The sequence below is a fragment of the Ursus americanus genome, unplaced genomic scaffold, assembly GCF_024610735.1.
Source record: "Ursus americanus isolate L20-20 unplaced genomic scaffold, mUrsAme1.1.p SCAF_104, whole genome shotgun sequence".
Classification (NCBI taxonomy): Eukaryota; Metazoa; Chordata; class Mammalia; order Carnivora; family Ursidae; genus Ursus; species Ursus americanus.
The window spans coordinates 413,772-419,984 of NW_028273686.1; positions in this window are offsets into that span (position 1 = coordinate 413,772).

Sequence of the window (6,213 nt, forward strand, 5' to 3'; positions counted from 1 at the left end):
AGCACTGGGACCCGTTTGACAAAAACCGGCTTCCCACGGGAAAGTCTTTCTCCACGTGCAGACATGCTCCCAGGTGCCTGTGGCAAGGGGAAGGAAATGCCATACACTGACCTGGAAGAGACCACAGGGCCCAGGCACAGTCTGAACCCTTCCCTCAACCCGGCGGTTTTGCTAGCAGGAGTTCAAGCCCAACGAACACAGCCCGGAGACCCCTGGGGCAAAAACGGCTTCCGACGAACAATAGGTGCTTGCTGTGGAACACCTATCCCAAGTGGGGGTAGCCAGCTCAACAAAATGCCACACACCCAGGTGTAAGAAACAACATTGCCCAGGCATGGTCTAAGCCCCTCACCTCGTCCCTGTGCTTTGGGGAGCCGGAGGGACACCCGAGGCCCACGGCCCTGAGACCCCTTTGCAAAAAGCCGGCTTCCCACGGAAACAGTTTTCCTGAGGTGCAGACCCTATCCCAAGTGGTTGTGGCAAGGTAAAGCCAATGCCCTCCACTTCTCTGGAAGAAACCGCAGTGCCCAGCCATGTTCTAAGCCCTCCCATCCTCCCTGGGCTTCTGGCAGCAGGAGTGAAAAGAGAGGAGCAGAGCACTGGGACCCGCTTGACAAAAACCGGCTTCCCACGTGAAAGTCTTTCTCCACGTGTAGACATGCTCCCAGGTGCCTGTGGCAAGGGGAAGGAAATGCCATACACTGACCTGGAAGAGACCGCAGGGCCCAGGCACAGTCTGAACCCTTCCCTCAACCCGGCGGTTTTGCTAGCAGGAGTTCAACCCCAACGAACACAGCCCGGAGACCCCTGGGGCAAAAACGGCTTCCGACAAACAATAGGTGCTTGCTGTGGAACACCTATCCCAAGTGGGGGTAGCCAGCTCAACAAAATGCCACACACCCAGGTGTAAGAAACAACATTGCCCAGGCATGGTCTAAGCCCCTCACCTCGTCCCTGTGCTTTGGGGAGTCGGAGGGACAGCCGAGGCCCACGGCCCTGAGAACCCTTTGCAAAAAGCCGGCTTCCCACGGAGACAGTTTTCCTGAGGTGTAGACCCTCTCCCAAGTGGTTGTGGCAAGGTAAAGCAAATGCCCTCCACTTCTCTGGAAGAAACCACAGTCCCCAGCCATGTTCTAAGCCCTCCCATCCTCCCTGGGCTTCTGGCAGCAGGAGTGAAAAGAGAGGAGTAGAGCACTGGGACCCGTTTGACAAAAACCGGCTTCCCACGGGAAAGTCTTTCTCCACGTGCAGACATGCTCCCAGGTGCCTGTGGCAAGGGGAAGGAAATGCCATACACTGACCTGGAAGAGACCACAGGGCCCAGGCACAGTCTGAACCCTTCCCTCAACCCGGCGGTTTTGCTAGCAGGAGTTCAAGCCCAACGAACACAGCCCGGAGACCCCTGGGGCAAAAACGGCTTCCGACGAACAATAGGTGCTTGCTGTGGAACACCTATCCCAAGTGGGGGTAGCCAGCTCAACAAAATGCCACACACCCAGGTGTAAGAAACAACATTGCCCAGGCATGGTCTAAGCCCCTCACCTCGTCCCTGTGCTTTGGGGAGCCGGAGGGACAGCCGAGGCCCACGGCCCTGAGACCCCTTTGCAAAAAGCCGGCTTCCCACGGAGACAGTTTTCCTGATGTGTAGACCCTCTCCCAAGTGGTTGTGGCAAGGTAAAGCCAATGCCCTCCACTTCTCTGGAAGAAACCACAGTGCCCAGCCATGTTCTAAGCCCTCCCATCCTCCCTGGGCTTCTGGCAGCAGGAGTGAAAAGAGAGGAGCAGAGCACTGGGACCCGTTTGACAAAAACCGGCTTCCCACGGGAAAGTCTTTCTCCACGTGCAGACATGCTCCCAGGTGCCTGTGGCAAGGGGAAGGAAATGCCATACACTGACCTGGAAGAGACCGCAGGGCCCAGGCACAGTCTGAACCCTTCCCTCAACCCGGTGGTTTTGCTAGCAGGAGTTCAAGCCCAACGAACACAGCCCGGAGACCCCTGGGGCAAAAACGGCTTCCGACGAACAATAGGTGCTTGCTGTGGAACACCTATCCCAAGTGGGGGTAGCCAGCTCAACAAAATGCCACACACCCAGGTGTAAGAAACAATATTGCCCAGGCATGGTCTAAGCCCCTCACCTCGTCCCTGTGCTTTGGGGAGCCGGAGGGACAGCCGAGGCCCACGGCCCTGAGACCCCTTTGCAAAAAGCCGGCTTCCCACGGAGACAGTTTTCCTGAGGTGTAGACCCTCTCACAAGTGGTTGTGGCAAGGTAAAGCCAATGCCCTCCACTTCTCTGGAAGAAACCACAGTGCCCAGCCATGTTCTAAGCCCTCCCATCCTCCCTGGGCTTCTGGCAGCAGGAGTGAAAAGAGAGGAGCAGAGCACTGGGACCCGTTTGACAAAAACCGGCTTCCCACGGGAAAGTCTTTCTCCACGTGCAGACATGCTCCCAGGTGCCTGTGGCAAGGGGAAGGAAATGCCATACACTGACCTGGAAGAGACCACAGGGCCCAGGCACAGTCTGAACCCTTCCCTCAACCCGGCGGTTTTGCTAGCAGGAGTTCAAGCCCAACGAACACAGCCCGGAGACCCCTGGGGCAAAAACGGCTTCCGACGAACAATAGGTGCTTGCTGTGGAACACCTATCCCAAGTGGGGGTAGCCAGCTCAACAAAATGCCACACACCCAGGTGTAAGAAACAACATTGCCCAGGCATGGTCTAAGCCCCTCACCTCGTCCCTGTGCTTTGGGGAGCCGGAGGGACAGCCGAGGCCCACGGCCCTGAGACCCCTTTGCAAAAAGCCGGCTTCCCACGGAGACAGTTTTCCTGATGTGTAGACCCTCTCCCAAGTGGTTGTGGCAAGGTAAAGCCAATGCCCTCCACTTCTCTGGAAGAAACCACAGTGCCCAGCCATGTTCTAAGCCCTCCCATCCTCCCTGGGCTTCTGGCAGCAGGAGTGAAAAGAGAGGAGCAGAGCACTGGGACCCGTTTGACAAAAACCGGCTTCCCACGGGAAAGTCTTTCTCCACGTGCAGACATGCTCCCAGGTGCCTGTGGCAAGGGGAAGGAAATGCCATACACTGACCTGGAAGAGACCGCAGGGCCCAGGCACAGTCTGAACCCTTCCCTCAACCCGGTGGTTTTGCTAGCAGGAGTTCAAGCCCAACGAACACAGCCCGGAGACCCCTGGGGCAAAAACGGCTTCCGACGAACAATAGGTGCTTGCTGTGGAACACCTATCCCAAGTGGGGGTAGCCAGCTCAACAAAATGCCACACACCCAGGTGTAAGAAACAATATTGCCCAGGCATGGTCTAAGCCCCTCACCTCGTCCCTGTGCTTTGGGGAGCCGGAGGGACAGCCGAGGCCCACGGCCCTGAGACCCCTTTGCAAAAAGCCGGCTTCCCACGGAGACAGTTTTCCTGAGGTGTAGACCCTCTCACAAGTGGTTGTGGCAAGGTAAAGCCAATGCCCTCCACTTCTCTGGAAGAAACCACAGTGCCCAGCCATGTTCTAAGCCCTCCCATCCTCCCTGGGCTTCTGGCAGCAGGAGTGAAAAGAGAGGAGCAGAGCACTGGGACCCGTTTGACAAAAACCGGCTTCCCACGGGAAAGTCTTTCTCCACGTGCAGACATGATCCCAGGTGCCTGTGGCAAGGGGAAGGAAATGCCATACACTGACCTGGAAGAGACCACAGGGCCCAGGCACAGTCTGAACCCTTCCCTCAACCCGGCGGTTTTGCTAGCAGGAGTTCAAGCCCAACGAACACAGCCCGGAGACCCCTGGGGCAAAAACGGCTTCCGACGAACAATAGGTGCTTGCTGTGAAACACCTATCCCAAGTGGGGGTAGCCAGCTCAACAAAATGCCACACACCCAGGTGTAAGAAACAACATTGCCCAGCCATGGTCTAAGCCCCTCACCTCGTCCCTGTGCTTTGGGGAGCCGGAGGGACACCCGAGCCCCACGGCCCTGAGACCCCTTTGCAGAAAGCCGGCTTCCCACGGAGACAGTTTTCCTGAGGTGTAGACCCTCTCCCAAGTGGTTGTGGCCAGGTAAAGCCAATGCCCTCCACTTCTCTGGAAGAAACCACAGTGCCCAGCCATGTTCTAAGCCCTCCCATCCTCCCTGGGCTTCTGGCAGCAGGAGTGAAAAGAGAGCAGCAGAGCACTGGGACCCGTTTGACAAAAACCGGCTTCCCACGGGAAAGTCTTTCTCCACGTGCAGACATGCTCCCAGGTGCCTGTGGCAAGGGGAAGGAAATGCCATACACTGACCTGGAAGAGACCACAGGGCCCAGGCACAGTCTGAACCCTTCCCTCAACCCGGCGGTTTTGCTAGCAGGAGTTCAAGCCCAACGAACACAGCCCGGAGACCCCTGGGGCAAAAACGGCTTCCGACGAACAATAGGTGCTTGCTGTGGAACACCTATCCCAAGTGGGGGTAGCCAGCTCAACAAAATGCCACACACCCAGGTGTAAGAAACAACATTGCCCAGGCATGGTCTAAGCCCCTCACCTCGTCCCTGTGCTTTGGGGAGCCGGAGGGACACCCGACGCCCACGGCCCTGAGACCCCTTTGCAAAAAGCCGGCTTCCCACGGAAACAGTTTTCCTGAGGTGCAGACCCTATCCCAAGTGGTTGTGGCAAGGTAAAGCCAATGCCCTCCACTTCTCTGGAAGAAACCACAGTGCCCAGCCATGTTCTAAGCCCTCCCATCCTCCCTGGGCTTCTGGCAGCAGGAGTGAAAAGAGAGGAGCAGAGCACTGGGACCCGCTTGACAAAAACCGGCTTCCCACGGGAAAGTCTTTCTCCACGTGTAGACATGCTCCCAGGTGCCTGTGGCAAGGGGAAGGAAATGCCATACACTGACCTGGAAGAGACCGCAGGGCCCAGGCACAGTCTGAACCCTTCCCTCAACCCGGCGGTTTTGCTAGCAGGAGTTCAAGCCCAACGAACACAGCCCGGAGACCCCTGGGGCAAAAACGGCTTCCGACGAACAATAGGTGCTTGCTGTGGAACACCTATCCCAAGTGGGGGTAGCCAGCTCAACAAAATGCCACACACCCAGGTGTAAGAAACAACATTGCCCAGGCATGGTCTAAGCCCCTCACCTCGTCCCTGTGCCTTGGGGAGCCGGAGGGACAGCCGAGGCCCACGGCCCTGAGCCACCTTTGCAAAAAGCCGGCTTCCCACGGAGACAGTTTTCCTGAGGTGTAGACCCTCTCCCAAGTGGTTGTGGCAAGGTAAAGCCAATGCCCTCCACTTCTCTGGAAGAAACCACAGTGCCCAGCCATGTTCTAAGCCCTCCCATCCTCCCTGGGCTTCTGGCAGCAGGAGTGAAAAGAGAGGAGCAGAGCACTGGGACCCGTTTGACAAAAACCGGCTTCCCACGGGAAAGTCTTTCTCCACGTGCAGACATGCTCCCAGGTGCCTGTGGCAAGGGGAAGGAAATGCCATACACTGACCTGGAAGAGACCACAGGGCCCAGGCACAGTCTGAACCCTTCCCTCAACCCGGCGGTTTTGCTAGCAGGAGTTCAAGCCCAACGAACACAGCCCGGATACCCCTGGGGCAAAAACGGCTTCCGACGAATAATAGGTGCTTGCTGTGGAACACCTATCCCAAGTGGGAGTAGCCAGCTCAACAAAATGCCACACACCCAGGTGTAAGAAACAACATTGCCCAGGCATGGTCTAAGCCCCTCACCTCGTCCCTGTGCTTTGGGGAGTCGGAGGGACAGCCGAGGCCCACGGCCCTGAGAACCTTTGCAAAAAGCCGGCTTCCCACGGAGACAGTTTTCCTGAGGTGTAGACCCTCTCCCAAGTGGTTGTGGCAAGGTAAAGCAAATGCCCTCCACTTCTCTGGAAGAAACCACAGTCCCCAGCCATGTTCTAAGCCCTCCCATCCTCCCTGGGCTTCTGGCAGCAGGAGTGAAAAGAGAGGAGCAGAGCACTGGGACCCGTTTGACAAAAACCGGCTTCCCACGGGAAAGTCTTTCTCCACGTGCAGACATGCTCCCAGGTGCCTGTGGCAAGGGGAAGGAAATGCCATACACTGACCTGGAAGAGACCACAGGGCCCAGGCACAGTCTGAACCCTTCCCTCAACCCGGCGGTTTTGCTAGCAGGAGTTCAAGCCCAAGGAACACAGCCCGGAGACCCCTGGGGCAAAAACGGCTTCCGACGAACAATAGGTGCTTGCCGTGGAACACCT